Below are 22136 nucleotides of genomic sequence, written 5' to 3'. Positions count from 1 at the left end.
TGTTCATCCTCACTTCTGGCTTGCACTTTTGTCACATGTAGTCTTTTTGCTTCTAGTTAACACTTTATCTTTTTGAATGCAAGCACTTTTCCCTTTCTTCTCTCTTTTTTTTCCATTTCTGTCTCTTTCTTTCCCCCCTCTTCTCCCTGCGTTCTTTTTCCCACTCTTCTCTCCCTCTTTGTCTTTCCCTCTCTTCTCTCTCTTTGCTTTTGCTTTTGCTGTGCTTGTAAATGTAGTTCGGACTTTTTCAATTACCTTTTATTGTCTAACTCCAGCTTATTTGCATTTTTTTTTCTAGCTCCCCTCCAATTTTCCATTTCTCTGGTATACGCAAATGTTTGACGAAGCCCGTTACAATTTCAGCTTTCCTCTTGCTCCTGTGAACCCAATTCTAAACTGTTGGCTGATTCTAAAACTGTATCCTTCCTCTGTTTATGCAAACATTTTTTGGCAAATTTGGGAAGCATCTTCAAATCACAAAACTTCAATGTTAAGAGCTATTTCCCTCACTTTTGACTTAACCAACGATAAGTAATTGAAATTAAACAGATTTTTCTCACCTGATCGAGGATACTCATCTCCAAGTCTACTTAAGTTTGTAAAAATCCATTCAGGTCTGTTCATATCGCATACACGAACAGAGCAGATCTTGAACTTGGGCCCCCAAACTGATGGACAAGGGGAGATTAAATGAAGGAAAATCCCTGATATTCACTTTACAAGTAAAAAGTAACAATTTATTTATTTAATCATAACCGTGAACAAATTAACACAACTTTTAACAAACGATAAAACCTCCTCTTTATTACAGAGTCTTTGCAGATTGAACTAAATTGTACTGGTATACTGTTCCAATAAACAATTCTCACTTATATAAACCCAAGTAAAAGAAAATAAATTAGAATGTAGTCTCTGGAAGTCTGTAAGCCTTTGTTTTGGTATCGTCAAGCCATAAGCACTTTTCTCCCACTGACCCAGCTGTCAGGAACGTTATCTCTTTGAAGCCTTCTGTGAGTACTCTTCGCTCGTAGTGCCATTGCACATTTTATTGACTGGTGCTGCTTTCCGAGAGTGTTTTGTGATTTCATGTGAGAGCTAGATGCTTATTTCTCATTGGTGCTTCACTCTTATCCTGATTTTCAAAAAAATATGCTCGTCTTGTATACCTTAAATATTATTTCAATTTTCTTGAAACAGCATTGGTCTGAGATTGTCAAAACCATCAATTTAAAATTCATCTGGCTTTCGATCACTAAGTCTTTGTTTAAATCAATTGGCTGATTCTAGCTTGTTGCCAAAACATCAAAACAAGCCCAAGGCCAACAATAACACAACCAAATGATACATATTTCAATTTCAGAATTGGCTGTACATCTTCAGCTACGCACAGACACATTTTTATGTATAATTCTCCGAGGCTCGATAAGCACATTACCCTGCATTCTTCTCCCTTACCATTTTTACAAACAAATTTGAGCTTCCTGCCTTCCACTTCACAACTTCTCTCAACGACATCATAACACCTCCCCCATTAGAAAAAGGAAAACATCATTCTGAATAGATGGCTTCATTACTAAAAAATCATACCATTATCATGAGATACATAGGACATTAATCGAATGTTACTACTAATTCTGTTATGTATGTATATATATATATATAATATATAATATTGAGACATATTATCTCCACATTTTCTTTTAAACTCACAATAACGCATCTGAAATAATACTTCTATTATACACAGCACGTACAATCTGCAAATTAAAAGCCTGTAAAGTCAAACCCCAATGAAATAGACTTATACTCTTGCCCTTCAGTCTTTTCAAAAAGGTGAGACAGTTGAATCCGTACAGAGAACCGTCTCTGATGCACTGTTTGTAGCATAAACACAAAAATGTTGTTAGGCCAGTACCAAAGTCAATAACTCTCTTTCAATGGTGGAATATTTTATCAGGTGGATGTTGAGTTTCTTTGAAAAATATCCAACTGGACTTTTAATTCCACCATCATCCTCCTGCATTAACACAGCTCCAACCAATACAGCACTGGCATTGATAGCGATGTTAAAAAGTTTTTTTTTCAGAAATTTGGCATTGTTGAAACCAGTGCTGTGTTTAATATGGCTTTTAAGTTCTCAAATGCCTCCTGGTATTGTTCTGTCCACCAAAATTTCATATTCTTCTTTAGCAAAACCATCAGCAGCACCACCGTGCTACTAATGTTTGGTACGATATTCCAGTAGAAGCCGGTCAGTGTCAAAAATTTGAAGCACCTCTTTCTTCGAGGATGATCTTTAAAATTCCTCAATGGCCTTCATTTACACATGCTGCAGGCTCATCCTTCCACATCTGACATTGAGTTGCAAGGCCATCACTTTGGCCTTCACGAAGACAGAATTTGCTGAGTTTATAACCAGTTTTTCCACCCACAGTCTTTCAAAGAGCTTTGCCAAAAGTACCATGTGATATTTCAATGAATGGCTAAAGATCAAAAAGTCATCTCTCTTGACAGAACAATTAGGCAAACCTGCCACAACGCTGTTCATAAGTCTTTAGAATGTGCCTGGCGCATTCATCATGTCAAAAGGCATCACATTTAATTGGGGTTACAAACACACAAATTTCTCTTGTTGTCTCTGACAAAAGTAATTACCAGTAACCACAAAATAAGTCCAACTTAGTGCGGTAAGTGGCTTGTCCAACTTTTTCCAACACAGTTCTCCAGCCTGAGAATTGGGTATGAATCCAATTTGGTTCTGGCATTTACCTTCCAATAATCCATGCAGAAGTGTTGAGTACCATGTGGTATGGCAATCAACAGGATCAGTGAAAACCATTCGCTTTTACTTGGTTCAGTGAAGTCTTTTTGCAGCATCACTTCCAATTCTTTCTGCATCTGTGTGGCTTTGAGAAGACTAAGCCTGTAGGAGTTATTTTTTCCGAACAGCATTGCCCACAGCATCTTCATGCAGGGTAGAATTACTCTTCGCCATTCTATTCCTGTACATGTTCTCATATTGCTGCAACGAGTCTTTCGATTCAGTGGCCTGTACTTCAGGCAGATAGCTCACTGTCCTATCCCATTTCCTAAGGAGTTCCTTACCATTTAGGTTAAGTTGTGGCACATCAGAAGCAGTTAATTTGTATTTTGATGTGCCTCGTTCTGAGTGTCAGTGACTAATACCTTTTCCTCAGTGTCCATTCCAAAGGCGCTGATTTTATTCCTGCCTGTGGCTTTCCTACCATTTGACATGTATGACAGGAATGACAAAATTCAACCACATCTTTATTTAATTCAGGCCAATAGAATTGCTTTCGTATTTTAACCTCACTCTCCCTCACTCCCAAATGACTTCCTGTCAGTATTTCATGTGCTAGCCACATTACTTCCTGTCTGTCTGCTGCCAGCAACAACATTTGGTGCATTTCCGCCAATTTCCCTTCTGCACGAACCTGTTGCGGACTCCATTTTTGCCTTCAGATTCTAACATCAAGATAATAACCATTTGGAATATGTTTTGATTCCTTTTCCGAGTCAGTCTTATGATATAAATATTTTCTTGTTTCATTTTTTTGATGTAACTCCAGGAATCATCCGTACTAGCACCTCTGCCTGACCCGCTCCCTGTTCAGATTTTTCCTTTACCATTTCGTCAAACACGGCAGCTAACTGGAACTTTGACTTCCTTTTTTGTTTTTACATTTTTTTTCCCTTCTTGCTGTAAGTTATGACTGTGGGATCTTGTTACCATACATTCCAGAAAAATTCCAGGCTATTTCTCTTTTACCTCCGCTGGCCCTGGTATACCTTTGGCTTCTCCACTACAAGGGTATGCCTCCTGCCTTTGATCCTGCTCGGCCGTTTCCTTTAACCAACTGTATTCCTGGAATTGATGCTCTTTCAATGGCTCCCACTGTCACTTCCCCAGTCTTGATAGGACTTTCCAACCTGATCTTACACAGTGGAATGATACATCTCTCTCCATCTATTCCACAGATTACCACTGTCACAGGTAACATTTCAGAAAGAGTGCAAATACTTTCATCTCTTACTGTTAGAGACTGATAACCTCCCATATCCCTCAATGTTTTTACTTCTTTACCCCCTCCCCCTTTTCTTCCTGAGTAAACCTTATCCACATATGTGAAACCTTGATAGAGGTCAGGTACCGTCTTCCTATCCAGTCTGTGAGTCAGCTGTGCACTCTCTTTGCAGCTTGTTGGGAATCTTTTGGGAATTCCTTCGCTGTCTCCACTAATCGCAAGTTTTAGCCTCATTTACCACATCCTTTTTCACCAGTGCCTTTCTTCAGCTACCAGCACTGTGGCTATGTGTGTCCCAACATATGACAGTGAAAACACCTTTTGCCGGTGCCTTTTTTAAGCCACTGGCACTGTATGTTAATGTCTCCCTCTCCATTACAGTGTCAACACCTGGTGCCTCTTGCCTCCTTTACACCCGCATGGGTTTATTTTTTCACCAATGGTAAACCGGTCACTGTGTGATCCACTTTGTTTTATTTTCATTGAAGAATCGCCTTTTTTCCCCCTCGATTCACATCCTCATGGAATGAAATTGCTGTCGGAAGCTAGATTTCGATTCATGCACGAATATGTATTCATCCGCCACCTCAGCAGCTCTTCTCGGTGTTTGAACTTTTGGTTCCTCAACATGAGCTCTTATCACTTCTGGAAATGAGTTTTTAAACTTCTCCAACAGAACAATCTCTCGATGAACCTCATAAGCCTTTTCTGTCTTTAATACTCTCATCCATCTATCAAAGTTATCCTGTTTAATTCTTTCAGTTTCGACATAGAACTGACCAGGTTCCTTCCGTATATTTCTCAACTGTTGTCAATGTGCTTCTGGTACCAATTTGTAGGCGCTCACAATAACCTGTTTGACATCTCCATAATCTTTTGACACCACATCTGACAGAGCTGCAAACACCTCACTCACCCTGCCTACCAATGTCATCGAAAGTAACATTACCCAAAGAGTTTCTCGCCAGTTCCTGAAAGGAAATGGTTAAAAAAGGCTTCTATATTCTTTTAATTAAATTTCTACAATGTTTGGATATATTTGTATGTATCCTAATTAGGCTGTTGGTTTGATGAGTTTGCTCATCCTCACTTCTAACTTGTACTTCTCCTTCTGCCATTTGATATTATTTTGTTTTAAGTTCCAACTTCATCTTTTCCAACTCGAGCAGCCTTTGACTTTCTTTATATCTCAACACGGCTCTTCTTTCAGAGATAATGGGAACTGCAGATGCTGGAGAATCCAAGACAACAAAATGTGAGGCTGGATGAACACAGCAGGCCAAGCAGCATCTCAGGAGCACAAAAGCTGATGTTTCAGGCCTAGACCCTTCTAGGCCCGAAACGTTAGCTTTTGTGCTCCTGAGATGCTGCTTGGCCTGCTGTGTTCATCCAGCCTCACATTTTGTTGTCATGGTTCTTCTTTCCCTTTCTTTCTCTCCTGCCTTCAACCATAATTCAAACTCTCTCTCTTCCCTCTCATTCTCTAACTCCAGTTGTCTCATTTGCATTTTTTCTCATTCATCTGAACTTGCCTGTTTCTCTGATTACCTAGTGCTTGACCAACTCCATGACAATTTCAGCCTTCCTCTGACCCGATTCCCTTGAATCCAATTTTCGCCTGCATGCTAATTCGAAAATATATATACTTCCTCTGTCTTTCTAAACTTTCTTGGCAAATTTCGGAAGCATCTGCAAACCCCAGATTCTCTTTAGAAATGTTCAGAGACATTTCCGTCAAGTTTAATTTTACCCCCAACAAGTCACCAAAATTAAACAGATTTTTCTCACCAAAGTTCTTTTTCATGATCTTGCACACAAATCTCCCACTTCGTTTAATTCTGTCCAAATACAGTCCATATCAATTCAAATCCTCTGCATGAACTGGCCATATTCCAGACTTGAGCCCCCAATCTGTTCGAGAGGGAAGAAAGGCATCCCTTTGATATTTAAACCAAAACAGAAGCTCCAGACCATTACGGCGGGAGTAGAGATTCCCCTCTAATGATTAAACGTGAGTCACCCAGAAAAAGCTTGCCTCCCATGTATGATGTGTTAAAAACAGAGATTAAATGAAATCAAATGCCTGATATCAACTTTATAAGTAGCAAGTTAAATTTATTTACTTCACCCTCACAGTGAACAAATAAAGAGAATTACTTGCAAAACCAAACATTATCTCCTTCACTTCCCATCTCTCCCCCACCTCCCATCCACCTTCTCACCCCAACCAGCATTGCCCCTGATATCAAACCCAGAGAAGAGAGCAGATGAATGTGTCTCATATTGCCTCATAACTGCAGCAGTGATTCTGTTCGAAGCGTAGGACAGAAGAGTTATTAACTCCCTACTCTCAGACACTGTGTGTCTCCCTCTCCCTGTGTCCAAGCTTCAGTCTCTCAGAAAGCCCCCATGAAGAGCGAAGGAGAGAGATAGAAATTGATTGAATCAAAGTTAAGATGATTTGAAAGAAAAATAAACAGAGACAAATGAGATCCCATTACTGACTGACTTCCAAAATCTTCCCAATTGTAGCCACTGTCCCCTGATTTCAAACCCAGAGAATATGAAAGGCTTCAAATGGAATTAAAGGGCAAATACTTTCTGACTGCCCCCAGGATTTAGTTTCTGAGAGGTTGGGCAATGAGTTAATGGTGAGGAGTCAGTTTCTCCAGTCTCCCTCCCTCCCTAATAGAGAGGGGATATGTGGTGGTCTTTTTGAAGCAGGTGGAGACTTTGTCTTGTAGGAGGGAGACATTGAAGATGTTGGTGAATACCTTGCATCTGTTAGTCTGCACAGGATCTGAGTGCTCGGCTGGGGACATAGTAAGAACCCCGTGCTTTCCTTGGGCTGACTCTCAGAAGACAGATCTGACATCTGCAGTGTGCCAGTGGACACAGGCACATCCAGGGCTGTCGGGGCAGGCATCAGCCCCCAATTAGTGACAGTCACATAGTCATTCATAAGAGACATCTCTCAGGCATCATCAACACATGGCAGAACTGGTTGGTGTGAGCACCACACAGTTTGTGTTGAGACAGAGAGGCATCAATAGACCAGGGCCATGGTCCACCAATTTCTGCATCACCATAATGGGGTAAATTCACAACAAAATGGGGCCAGGATGTGCTCCTACTGAGTGCCGCTGATGCAGAGAGTGAATATTTTGCAGATGTGATTCCAAGCAAGCCACTGCTTTAACCTGAATGGCGCCAAGCACCCTGAGTGTTGTACCTTGTGGATGGTGGACAGTCCTCAGGGAGTTATGAGATTCCATATACATGAACAACTTGAAAGAAAGACCTGACGGCATTTCTGATACGTTTGCAGATGATACAATGATAGTTGGGCGAACAGGTGATGTTGAGGAAGTGGGGAGACTGCAGAAAGACTTAGACAGGCTTGGACAGTGGGCACACAGATGGAAGATGGAACACCACGTGGGAACAAGTGAGATTTATGCATTTTGGTATGCAGAATTACATGCATACACTATATTCTGAAAGATTTTGTGAAATCAAGGGTATTTTGGAGTCCTCGTCCTCTCATATGTTTCATCTGCAGGTTCAGTTTGTGGTGGGAAAAGTAAATGCAATGTTTGCATTCATTTCAACAAGGCTAGAATGCAAGAGCAGAGACGTACTGCTGAGGCTTTATAAAGGCTCTGGTCATCTGCATCTAGAATATTGTGAGCTGTTTTGGGCACTGTATCTATGGAAGGATGTGCTGATATTGGATGAGGTCCAGAATGATCCTGGGAGTTACAGCATGTCATATGAGGAACAGTTGAGGACTCTGTGTTTGTACCCAGTGGAATTTAGATAGATAAGGGGAGGGGTCTGATTGAAACTGGCACAATACCGAGAGGTTGGGATATAGTGAGCATGTAGAAGATATTTCCACTAGTCAGATAGACCATGGTTCCAGGACACAGCCTCAGATTGAAGGGATGACACTTTAGAGCTGAGATTGGGAGGAAATTCCTCAGCTAGACGTTGGTGAATCTATGGAACATTTTGCCCCAGAAGGTTGTGCAGGCCACATTATTTAAGGCAGAGATAATTGGGTTCTGGATTAAATGCAGAACACGTGTTAAGGGAGCAAGCAGGATGATCGGGATTAGAAACATATCAGCAATGATTGAATGTTGGAGGTGATTCGATGGGCTGGATGTCCGAAATATATTGCTTTCTCTCATGTCTTAATGAGCATTCCATCTATTATTCACTGTCAAATTGTTTGCTTCTGACCTGCTCTTGTACACTTGTATATTCATTTCAATTCGATCTCACATTCTGGTCAATGCTAAGCCCTATGATACAGATAGTGGGAAGATTCAGTGTCGGCCAGCAGTCCAATAATGTGTTGAATGCATGCTGCCATCAGTGAGTCCCATTTGCCAGCAGCACATTGTCTGTACGAAGATTGTCACTTTCAGTCTTCTTCTTCAAAGGATCAATCCTGTGGTGCCAGTGCCATTGAATTCAACACCATCGGTGACATTTATCACAGCCTTCAGCAAGAATAAATTATGCAATATTTGAAACCTGTCTAATTATAGGAAAGTCTAAACTGAAGATATTGAATCTTTACTTGCATAGTGTTCAGAATAAGAAACACTTTTTTTCTGTTTGTGTTCAAATCAGGCAATTTGTCACATCAAGGTGTTGAACTTGTAATAACTTGCAATGATAAGTTCTATTCTGTTCTCATTTCTTGTGCTGCTCTGTTCTTGTTTTTTTATTTATATTATACTGTAATCCCATTCTTCATTAAGTCCTGATTGAAATGTTCTCCGCTGAATATCCTCCATCCGACTTAAATTACATTTAATCTATTTGAACAGGCATTTTGAGGCAGCTGCAGAAGAGAAGAACGGGAAGAGATAACGGCTGACTGTAAACTGTGTCCACCATTCGACCAACTTTTCTCTCCAGCCATCTAAAGTTTTTATTGTAGGTCAGAGAACCTCAGAATTATTACAGCACAGTTAGAGGCCATTCAGCCCATTGCGGTCCATGAGCTGTTCAACTGCACAATTTGGAGACAGAGAGAGTGGACTGAAAGAGAGATAAACAGAGAGAAAGAAAGTGAAGGGCGATAAACTGAGTGAGAAGAGAAAGGGGAGCAACAGACAGAATGAGAATGAAAGGGGTGCTAGAAGAGTTGGAAGTTAAATAAATCAGAAGCTAGAATGAGGGGAGATAGACCGGGACGGAACAAATATCATTGTCTTTTCTTCGGATCTCAACAGCTGTGTCCTCCAATTCTCTGTATTCTGTATATTCTCCAAATTCGCAATCATTTTGGTCAACCCACAGCAGGAGGAATGCAACGATTCAAGAAGGCAGCTCCCCACCACCTTTTCAAGGGCACCTTGGGATGGGCAAGAAATGCTGGCCAGCCAGCAAGGCTCACATCCCACAAATAAATAGAAAAAAAAAAATCACACTTTGATTAAGTATCATTTATTAGAATTCACATTCAGTCCCTTGACATCGATAACATCAATGGCACAACTCTCATCTTCACTCTTTGATTCTGGAACAACAACCTGAATTGTGTTTGTCAGGTACAGTTCTCTGTTAACATATCCACACCATTTGTCTGTTATTTTATGCACATTTTCCCCTCAGATTAGACAATATTCAATAGGTGCAGGAGTAGGCCATTCGGCCCTTCGAGCCAGCATCGCCATTCATTATAATCATGGCTGATCATCCACAATCAGTATCCTAATGGACAATAGACAATAGGTGCCGGAGTAGGCCATTTGGCCCTACATTATGGACGAGAAATGTTTTACTGATAGTGTCATGGCTGATCAGTTCTTACAGGATGGATGTAACCATTTATGAACAGATAAGCATGTTTATGTTCCGACAATCCTTTGGCATTACTCCCATATCCAAAGCAGGTTGAATGATTGAGCACAATTGGTTGACTATCTCTAACATTCCTCCTCTCAGTTATGCTCACATGGCCCATCCAAAATGTGTAAAAGTTAAGTGTTATTTTGAATTTGAATAAATCAAGAAAAGGGTTAATTGAAGCTGTTTGTTCATTGTTTGCGATTATTGTCAGTCTCTGTGGATCCGAAACGTGTCACTGGAGGGTTTGCCTGTTCTATGAATAAGGGACTGCTTTCAATGTGTTATCCCATTGCATGCACAGGAACATCGCCTCCAGCACCGACAGGGATCAGCAGCTCCAGGGAAAGGCAGAGTGGAGACTAGAGCCTGAGAACAACAGGCTGGAATATTCCAACAATGGACAGGAGTTTATCCGATGGTCTTTACTGGCTTTCTCAGCCTTGGATATCATTAGCATTGCGGATTTATGATGTATTGATGGTTATTCAAGCTGGTTACTATCCCACCCTTGCTATAGTTGGTGTTCCCGGTAAGTCGCTTTGTCTCTTAAACAGTTTGAACTGAATTGCGGCTCATGATGGATAAATTTTGAAAAGGTGGAATTCAACATTTTCCGTTCCAATCAAAAGTTCTACTCTTTACAAATTATAACCAGCTGGTTACTATTTAAAGGTTACTCACCAATATGTAAGGAGGGACTGGATTGTTCTCAAATTCCATGACCCTTTTTTTCCCTGCACAGATTTGCGTCTTCATATCCTCACCACTCACCTATCTTCCCCATTACCGTCATTATGTTTTTGCAGTGTCTTCCTCAGCCTCAGTGCAACTTCTGAAAAAGCCATCATTTGTGCCTTTATTAAATCCAGATACAACTTCAAGTCCCTTCTAACTATGTTTCTATTGCAAAATAATGACGCCTGAGATGTTTAACTTGTTCTTGGCACAGAATCTATCAGACGGGAAGATAGTGCCTTGTGCTCAAGTCATTGACTCATAATCTAGAGGCACAGAATAAAAGCCTGTTGGTATTTCATAAAGGAAGTTGGCGACATTTAAGTGAAACCATGATCTTTGTTGTTTAAAAAAAAGCCCAAGCAAATGTCCTTTGGAGAATGCAATGCGTCACCCTTCCCTGGGTATGTGACTTCCATGTGACTGCACACCCACAGCAAACTGTTTTATTCTTTCTTGTTATGTGGAACAGCTGAACCAGCCACTCAGTTCAGGACAGGTATAACATGCTGGCGTGACCAGGGCTGCATACATCACATGGAAGTAGAACAAAAGTAAAAATAACTCCCTTCCGGTGCCTGTTTACCATATTCCTACAACTCATTTCCATTCAGGCATGTGGCAATTCCCTATTTCAAGTGCACTCTCTCTCACTGAGTCTCTCCTTGAGAGTGATGGTCATCTCCACAGGCACCTCTGGTGCTGGCTTTATTGATGCTGACCTACATACGCAAGGAGCTTTTACATTCTATATCAGCCACAATGCATAGAGAAGGAATGGCCTTCCCTGCCACAGGAAATAAACAGAGAGGTTTTTGCAAAGATCTGTAGCTTGGATTGTGGATGAGGTTGTTGGCTTGCTCGCCAAGCAGACTTGCTTTTGTTCAGGTGTTTTGGCTCTAGGACCAACCATGCGCGTCTACTTTTGGCTTGAGGTCCTATGGTTACCTTGCCGAAATTAAATTGATAGCCTTCATTGTCGGAATACACAGATATTAAGGAGAGTTCATCATGCCGTTTTGCTGCTGACTGATGTTCATATAGTCTGATGGCTAGCTTCCTTCCTGTCTGTCTGATGCATTCATTGCCTGGTATTTTGTCAACCATGTTCGTTCTGCGTGTTGTGGGAATAGGGTCTTTAATCCTTTTCGAAGAGTGGCTTTGCATTTGTGGGATACCATGATTCCTTGTGGTCTTCGGAGTCTTGTTGTCAATTCCAATATGCTCTTGATGTAGGGCAGTGTGGCCGGTATGTTCAGTCGTACTGTGTCCTCCTGTTGTTGTCTGTTTTGTTGATGGATAAGTAAGGATAACAAACTATTATAAAAAACCTGTGAGTGTTACTGAGGCAGCATTTTTGGAATTTTGGACAGATTTTCTCTCTTTTGTAAGGAATTATGTCCTTGCCACAGAGAGAATGGAGCTTCACCAGGCTAATCACTGGTATGAAGGTACCATGAGGAGTGAGTGAAGATTAATCTGTAGCACTGTGAGAAAATGAAAGATGATTACATTTAAACTTGAGGGTTGTGGTCTATCTATATGTTCTAAACAGACACTAAGAAAGTGATAAATTCCATGACTCACTTTTTTTATTTTCTCAAGATGCATGATTTTGGATAGTTTAATTGCTTCTGAGGATGTTTCTCCAATCCCACCCCCACTCTCCAAGTATAGAGAGAGAGAGAGAGATAGAGAGAGAGGGAGAGAGAGAGAGTGGTGTCAAGACTCTGAATAAAGTCTCACCACATTAATGTGCAGCTGGTGTGTGTGACCCTGCAGTGAGTGCAACGTTATCTGCAATCCCAGCAACAGCCACAATACCTTCGTTCTAAATCAGTTAACGATTCCCACCAGCTTCTGATCTCTATAGAGAACACGGATCGTATGTAACAATCCTGGCTGGCTGAATGGAGTGGTCCTGTACTCTGTAACCGCCGTGAGGGGTGATTTCAGAGAACAATGCATCAGTTCGGGGCAGTAGTTGTTGGCTCATGGCTGATCAGATTGTGTCTGACCATCTGAATGTGTCTGACCGTCCCTTTCCTATTTTTTTCCCAATAAACATTGACTGTCCAGTCCAGCAATGATCAGCCGAGTTCAGCCATGAATATCTCCAATAACTGAGGCTTCCCTGCTTCCCGTGGATGAGGGTACCACAGATAGCACAACAATAAAGAGGAAGGGTCATCCTTATTTCAATGGAGGTCTGTTACGTTAAAGATGTGTTCAGCTAACATCAAATGACCAACTCTTTTGAGACACAAGGACACAATAATTCGACTAACCAGAAACCATTTGGCTCTCAAAACGTGACTCACATTACCACTGACTCTTTTCAATCAAATATGCATCAAACTCAGCCTTCACTGCTCTCTTGGAAAGAGAATATCAGACAGCGTAACACCATGGAAACATAAAAAAGGAGCAGAATTAGGCCATTTGGCCAATCGGATCTGATATGCTGTTCAATAATGTCTTACATATTTCTCAGCATTATTCTCTTGCCTTCCCCTGTAACCTTTGATCCCCTTATTACTGAAAATCCATCTATTTCTGTCTTAAAGATACTGGTGTCTCTATACCTCTGTCTGTACATGTGCATGTGTCTCTTTGCGCATGTGTTTATGTGTCTGTGTACTTGTGTCTATGGTTATCCATCTATAAATCAGCCTGTGTGGTTCTGTGTGTGTTTATGTCTATTTGCACTTGATTGTATCTCTGTGTGTGTGTGTGTGTGTGTGTGTGTGTGTGTGTGTGTGTGTGTGTGTCTATGTTTATCTCCGTATATGTATTGCGTGTGTTAGTATATCGGGGTGTTTACCAATGTTTCTGTGTATTTTTGTATCTGCATCTCTGTGCAATGAGATATCTATTTTGGAGATGAGACAACTGATGTCAGAAATGACAGTGGGTTTAATGGGAGAATTGCCGTTAATTGAGCAAAACATCTCAGTTGGTGGAGCTTCGATCTTTCAGAATCTCCACGGGAGTCATTCTGGTCATCTCCAGCCTGTGCCAGGGTCCACTCAACAATGGGAGTGGGGGGTGTGGGAGGGGTAAGGGAACGGATGTCGGGCACAGTACCATATGGCTTGGCTTTTAATGTCTTATTACAGGCTGTTTCTCCTCGAATGAGGGAAGGGACAGTTGTGAGTGAGGGTTAAAGAATGGCACTGGTGCAAGAGATAGTGTAGGCTGGGTGAAATGATGAGGTGTACAGAGTGAGTCAGTCCACAGTGTTGACTCCATGCGTTTTATTTTTTGCAGGGATGTTGCCGAGGTGACAGAGAGTGTGAGGCAATAAAGGCATTGCATTCAGTAGTGGGAGTGGTAAGAGTTTGAGCCTCACTTGGTGATAGAGTGTGAACCTTGTTCGGAGTTAGTTGCTATAACAGATATAGAATGGGTGTGAAGGAGCAGAAAGAATACAGTGGCACTTATACTGGCAGTAATGGAATGGTTACTGATACTCGTCCTATATTTCTGGATGTTTCTTCAGATCATCTCAGCGTCAAGGTGAGCCTCACCGAATGTCTTGTCCAAGTCCATCACTAATAACACCACAGGCCACCCCCTCAGGTTCCACTGAATCAGTTTGGGTGGAGCTTACAAACAGCAAGAAGAAGCAAACATTAGCATGTTTTATAACTGAACCAAAACTGGAGTACAGATTTTGTACAACCTATGCTTTGAAGATTAGATACGCCAGTATTGTGGAATCTGCAGTAATAATGGATTAGCTCAAGTTGCATGTAAACTCCGTGAAGTAAGTGACTGCTAACGCTATGAAAAAATAAAATCCACACGTGTGTATGAGGTAGGTTGAAGAGAATGTTGTGAACCAAACCAGAGACCAAGTAATTTTGACTTCCGTGTTGTGCGGTCAGAAACGCTAATTATTAACTTTGGTCTGAAGTACTTTTGAGGAATAGTGACAACAATATACTGCATATTACATGACATAAACATTGAATTTTTAAATGTTACTGTCAAACATCATGGAATCCATGAGGCTAGATTGCCAGGTGAGCTGTAATGAATTGGGAAAGTTCAAGATAAAATTTAGTGGCAGGCAGGCAATTGTTGTTATTTCTAGAAATATTCAGTCATAGAGTCATAGAGATATACAGCATGGAAAGAGACCCTTTGATCCAAATCATCCATGCTGTTCAGATATCCTGAATAAATCTAGCCCCATTTGCCAGCAATTTGGTTCAAACCTCTCTCAAACGTTCCTACTCATATGTCCAACTTGATGCTTTTCAAATGTTGTAATTGTACCACCCTCCACCACTTCGTCTAGTGGCTCATTCCATGCACATATCACCCAGTTGCCCCGCAGGTCGCATTTAAATCATTCCTCTCTCATGTTACCCTTTGCCCTCTAGTTTTGGATTCCCCCCACCCTAGGGAAAAGACCTTGACTCTTTACCCAGATTTACCATAAAGTTACAAACCTCTATAAGGTCACCCCTCAGTGACAATTGTTTATTTTATTGTGTAGGGACTGCAGCAATTTTTCCATACAGCAGCCACGGCCAAAAATGTCACGATTATCTGCATTGGTGGGACTGTTAAAGAGACAAAAGTAAACCAGGCTAGCAAGAAATTTCCCCTCCTGTTCAATGCATATCTGGGGAAAATTGAGAACCTGATTGAGGGGACAGACTAGGTTTATTGCTGCAGCTGAAATTTTTGACAGCACAGTATTCTACTCAAGTGTTAGTCTACATTCTGTTCTCATCTTTTAGTTGCTCAGGAATCAGTATCAATGACAATACAACCTCAGCCTCATTATCTGACAACAAATGTCCCTAATGGTGTATTGCAGAGTGCAGAAACACCTCAACAGCCGGCTACACACCACCGGAGGAGGACATGCTAACTTTCTCGGCTGCTACACAGGAACAGGGAGGCCTGGTTCGCTAAAATTAAATACAGAGCAGAAATAACTACTTACTTTTATATTGGAAAGCTGTATCTAATGGAATTCCTCAGGAACCAGTTTAATGTCATCAACAATTTACAATCCAGATTTACGATTTTGGAGGGAGTGGTGAGAGCACGAGACAGGGGGCAGCCAGGAAGGAAATATTCTGCTTTTAAAAACTTACCTCGTGAGTCAGCGGCCTCCTGATTCGAGTGGCGGGGGTGGTGAGAAGGCCAGACGGGAAGTGAACTATTATATTTGGGCATTGTCCTGTATCAATGTTTTCGAGAAGCACAACAAAATGTACTCGAACTATATTTGTCAGTGATGCTAAGATTAGCAGGAAATTAAGCTATCAGGAGGAGGTAGAGAGAATGTAAGTGGATAAGCAACTGACAATTTGGCAGATGAAATATCATGTTGGAAATTGTGAACCTGTGAGACTTTCAGGAAGAACAAAAGGCTATATGTTACACGAATGGAGGGAGATTATGGGTCCTAGTGATACACTGTGTACGAGAGGGTTCTCTCTGAAACTTTCAGACATTGGAAGTGTTGCCATACCATCCTGATGGCTACTCCGTGATGGTCCAAGGTGCCTCATTACTCTCAGTACACACAGGATATTTTTATGTGGTTGGTTGGTGGTGAGCAGTCGTGAGGAGGAGAGTGTTTTGGGCTGTGTATCAAGGGCGTGGCCTTTATCCAAGATACCATCCTATATTTCTACATGAAGATCTTAAAACAATGGGAATGGCTGCCTGCTTCTGAATGAAGAGGCTGTGGGTGCTGCCAGGACAGTGGGTCTTCACCACCATGATGTAGTGTGCATGGTCACACTGCAATGTTAATGGAGTGAGAGTTTGAAGGGTTCAATCACAAGAAAGAAAACATTGAATGTAGGTATTTTCAGATCAGCTGAAATGCTTAGTTATATCCCATTCTCTATTCCACTCCCAGAAACAGCCCGGACACTTTCCTCTGTTCAATCACAGGATGTGGGCTTCACTGGCTGAGCCAACAGTCATTCTATCCCTCATTGCCCAGAGGGTAGTTAGAGCCTGTGGCATTATTGGGTGTGTGGGGTCACATTTAGGCCAGAGCAGGGATGGATGGCAATTTCCTTCCCTACAAGATATGAGTGAATCAAATCGGTTTTCCTGACAATTGCCAGTGGTTTAACCTTCATAATTCAACTTTTAATTCCAGACATTTATTGAATTCAAATTCCAACATCTCACTTGGCAGGAGTTGAACTCAGAGACCCAGAGCATTACGCGCATTTTTGGATTAATAACCAAATAATAACCAAAGTCATTCAGATATAGAAAAATGAGAGGTATGAACAGTGTCAAAAGAAAGCAGCTGTTCCTTTTAGTAAAAGGGCCAAGAAAAAGGCAGCACACTTTTAAATTGAAGGGTTTGAGAGCTAAAGAAAATTTAAGGGTTGTTTTCACCCAGAGAGTGCTGGGGTCTGGAATGAGCTTTCTGAGAGGAGTTGTCACGGGTAACCTCACAACCCATTAAACAGTATTTGGATGAGCGCTTGAAGTTTCATAATATTCAGGGCTACAGGCCTCGTGTAGGAAAGTGGGACTAATGGGCATGCTTCTGTGATTGTATGGTTGTGGACGTTCAACCATTGAGCAGCATAGGGCAGGAATTGTTGGGTTTCTGGCGACGATAATAGCAAAGGCTACAAGAATGAACTGCAATTGCTTCCAAAAGGATGCCAGTAGGGAACACATGAGAAAACATTCTGCAACCAGACAGTGGAGAATAAATAACAAGGAAATGGCAGAAGTATGACATAACTCCTTCAGTTTTTGATTAACAGAAGAAAAGATAAAAAGATAACCTTCTGAGCCATACTAGGAGATCTGAGTGTGATGAGAAATAGAAGTACAATGAAACTAGCAAATAAACTAATTTGGAGAAATTATTGCGACCGGTTTTAATGGGCACAGACAAAGCCAATGTTGGTTTATGATCTGGGATTCGTATTTGACAAACCAACCTGGAGATAAATTTTGGAGATGGAATAGATGCAATGCATTTGGAGTTTTGGAAAGATTATTGATAGATTCCCAAGCCCAATGTGTAAAGTAAAACACATGGGATTGGGCCAAATATATGGTGTCATAATGGGGAAGCTGACAGGAAACAGGAAGCAGGAATAAGTGGATGGTTTTTTGTTGGATTGAAAGTTTCATGGTGTAAATCAGGGATTCCAGATATTCACAAAATATATCAAAAGTTTGGTTGAGGGAATCAAATGCAATGTTTCCAAGTCTGCTGACAGTACAAAACTGGGACTGTGAGTGGTGAGAAGATTGTAAAGGTTCTCCAAGGCAATTGAAACAAGTGGAATAACTGGGAAAACGTCTGGCAGATGAAGAGCAATGAGGATGTATGTGACGTTGTGCACTTTGGTGGGAAGTAATAGAACAACAGCACAATATTTGAAGAGGGATTGTTTGAAAAATATTGATCTATAAAGGGACTTGTGCTCCCTGTCTTTTGTGTTCTTCTGCACAGACTCCAAAATCTATGCAGGGCGGTAACATCTGAAGCAAGCTGCCACCCCCAGCCACCTAAAGCTTGTCCTTTCTGACCTCTCGGTGCTGTTCAACCTTCAGGACAAATACAACAAACTACAGTGATGTGTTTGAAGCAAAGCTGACTTATTTTACATTTCTCTCGGATACTAAACTCTAGTTCAATTTTCAGGTTATAGCCATCATCAGAAACAAACTGCAAATGTCAGAGCAAAAGTAACAGAAAATTACAGTGCAGAGCAAGGCCTTTTTTAATTCATTTGTGTGATATGTGTATTGTTGGCTGGCCAGCAGCATTCACCCTTGGCCCATCATGTGTGTGTTGGCTGGAATAGAACTGGCCAGGCTTTACAGCTTTCTGGCCTCATCATTGAGATCAACAATTTCAGACTGTGAACTCTGCCCCAATTTGTTTACATTTCTTGTTTCAATATGTGTCTGGGTCCACTGCACACCTGGCTCCAGGCACATCTTTTGTTTATTTGTTTCTTTTCCAGCCCTAACTCCATTCCCTGCAGCCTTGAAGGACTAATAACATTTCTGCAATTTCACCTCTCCTGCCTTCCCCCTGTGACATCTGCCTTTGTGCCCTTGTCTCACCCCCACCTTGCTCAGAATCTGTTAAATTTCTGGTCCCAGGCCTCTGTCAACTCACAGCGCCCCCGGGTCAGAGTTTTAAATTCTGTTCCTCCAGAGCAAATCTGAAATCGTTGTGGCTGCAGCTTTCCCCTGATTTTGATTTTGGAAATAAAAACCATGAAATTGATTTTTTTGGGGCATTAATCCACAATTTTGCCTTTTTAGAGCTAAACAGTGATGCTCCCACAGTCCAAAATTGCAAGTGAGGTGGATTGGCCACACTAAATTGTCCACGAGTGTGCAGGTTCGATGGTTGGGTTAGCTGCAGTAAATGTGGGGTTCATGGGAGTAGGGTGGGATAGAGAGCTAGTGCAGACTCGATGCACAGAATGACCTCTTTCTGCACTGTCAGGATCCTGTGATCTTAACCATTTGTGATCATGGTCACATTTTCCTCATGACAGCCCACACATCACCATGTTCATTCAGCTCAAGCTTTCATGCTGCCTTTGTGTTTTGAGAAGCTCTGTTGTTGGAATGGGAGCTTTCTTTGATGTGGCCTCTCCTCATTCTTCCACCCACGTCCCAGTTCCATGCGTTAATTCCAGCTTTCTCTCAATTTCCCAAATGGGGTTGTTGAAGAGCTCAAAAGGCGAGTGGACGGAAATTGAGAAATTAAAGAATCAGATGAGGAAGTGGAAAGATTGGTTCGTAAGTTTGATGATGGCACAAAGTTTGGTGGCATGGTGGGTAGTGTGGAGGGCTGTTGGAGTTTGCAATGGGTCATTGACAAGGTGAAAAGCTGGGCAAAGAAGTGGCAGATGGAATTCCACCTGGAAAAGTGTGAACTCATTCATTTTGAAAGGTTGACTTTTAATACAGAATTTAGGGTTAACCTAATGTTCTTGCTAATGTGGAGAAACAGAGGGATCTTGGGGTCCACATCAATAGACCCGTCAAAGTTGCTACCCAAATTAATAGTGTTGTTGAGAAGGTGTATGGTGTGTTGGCTTTCGTTGGCAAGGGAACTGAGTTTAAAAGCCGCAAGGATATACTGCAGTTGCTTAATACACTCGTTAGACGACATTTGGAATATTGTGTTCAGTTCTGATCGCCTCATTACAGGAAGGATGCGAAAGCTTCCATGTGGGTGCAGAGGAGCTTTACCAGGATGCTGCCTGAACTGGAGGGGCAGGTCTTACGAGGAAAGGTTGAGGGAGCTCAGGCTTTTCTCTTTGGAGAAAAGAAGGATGAGCTGTGAATTGATATAGGTAAATAAGATGATGAGAGACATAGATAGCATGGATACCCAGGGACCTTTTCCCAGAGCAGAAGTGACTATTATGAGGAGGCATACTTTTAAGGTGATTGGAGGAAGGTATTGTTGCGATGTCAGAGGTAGGTTCTTTACACAGAGAGTGGTGGGTGCATGGAATGCTCTGTTGGCGGTGGTATTCAAGTCAGATTCATTCGGGACATTTAACCGAGTCTTGGACAGTTGCGAGGATGATCGTAAAATATAGAGTATGTCGGCTAGTTTGATCATAGAGTAGGATAATATTTTGGCACAGTATTGTGGGCTGAAGAGCCTGTGCTGTACTCTTCTGTGGTCTATGTGTTCAATTCAGCTAGCCTGCATACGTTTAGACCATGGGAAGAAATTGAAGCACTGAGACGCAGACATGGTGAGAATGTGCAAACTCCATGCTGACACCAGCTGAAGCTGAAATCAAAGCTGTGTCCGTTTTGCTGAAAGGCCCCAAAAATGCTTGGGTCGGGTCCAGTAGGAATTGAACCCTGGTCTCCCTCGTGAAAGGTGGGGAGAGTGACCACAATGCTAATGAGGGCATCAGGTGCAACTGCCCCTTAAGCCCTTTACATGTGCACCAATCACATACAATCGCTTCAGTATCCAAATTCTACTTCTGTTGCTTCGCCCATAATCGTCAATGCCACAGCATCACATATTCACATCTGAATGCTTCTTAAAGTCATAAGGATCTCTGCCTCTAGGACACTTGCAAGCAGTGGCTTCCAGATTCCAAACATCCACTGGCTAAAAGCATTTTTCTGTAAATTTACTCAAAACTTCCTTCCTCTTCCGTTAAATCTATGGTCCCCAGTGATTGATCCCTCCCTCAAGGGGAAGCGTTTACGTAGTCTACCCTCATTATTTTGTACATCTCCTCTGCTCTGAGGAAAACGACCACAGTCTGTTCGATCTTGCTTCAGAATGGAAACTCTTCAGCTGAGACAATATCCTGGTAAATCTCTTCGGCACAGTTTCTGTTGCTACCACATCCCACAATAATGTGAATTAATGAACTGCGCACAATACTCTCGCTATAGCGAAATGAACAAATACAATGAATGTTGCAGAAAGCCACTGAAACTGGTCTTTTCTGATGCAGTCCATGTTGCTCATTATTGCCATGGGTCATTTTCCTAAGCCTGATGTTCCAATAATCACTGGTCCATGTCAGTAAAAGCTGCTCCATGAGTCTTGATCTGACCGTCCCAGTATCTGAATATTTCATCTGGCTTAGAGTTCCTGGTGGTGAGACAGGCCACGTTCACTCAGCAACACAGACTGCAACAAGACAGAATGAACAATGTCAATGTGAAAATGGATGTTAGATTGTGCAGTGCCTCAGTGAAGCGGAAGGTGGGACGTCAAGGAGAGTTAGTGATTGTGGGAGGGAGAAAATTCTCCAAGTGGTGGGTTTGAATTGTGACACATCAAATGCAGATATGGTAGAGAGCCGGGGTTGGGAGATGATTGTCACTACCTCAAAGAATATTTTCACGTAAAAATGTTTGATACTTGCTGCATTTCTGTGGCCCATGGCACAAGGATTAAAAAGAAATACAGCAAGCACCCACTGCCATGACTCAGATTCGAGCCGAAGTTGCTGTGGCCACAACACAGAGTACTAACCACTATACGATCACGGCACCACATGAGTTCACTGGTGTGCAACAAGCAATAACTACAGTGGCAGAGGATACGTTAGGAACAGCACCAGATCCACAACAGGAATACTTTCCAAGCAGTGCACTGTAATGTGGGGATTCACAGAGGGCTGGAATCTGTAATTACAATGCTACCAGAGACTGTGGGGATTCCATCAATGATTATATTGAAGACTGAGATTGATAGATTTCTACGAAATATCAAAGACTCAGTGTATAGTGCTGGCTCTTGTTGAAATGTACCTTTCAATAGTAATCTAGTTTAACATTGGATATTTCATCAGCTCCTTCACATAAGGAAGTAACCATTGCTGCATACAACCATATAATCCCAGTTCCTGGGCCCAGAACCAGGGAAACTCAGTGACCCAGCCACGAAGATATAACCGGAAATGGGGATGGCAATGAGCGTGCAGACATACGCTGTGAAAATAGATGACG

Source organism: Stegostoma tigrinum, chromosome 11 (genome assembly GCF_030684315.1).
Source record: "Stegostoma tigrinum isolate sSteTig4 chromosome 11, sSteTig4.hap1, whole genome shotgun sequence".
Taxonomy (NCBI): Eukaryota; Metazoa; Chordata; class Chondrichthyes; order Orectolobiformes; family Stegostomatidae; genus Stegostoma; species Stegostoma tigrinum.
This window is presented reverse-complemented; position numbering follows the sequence as displayed.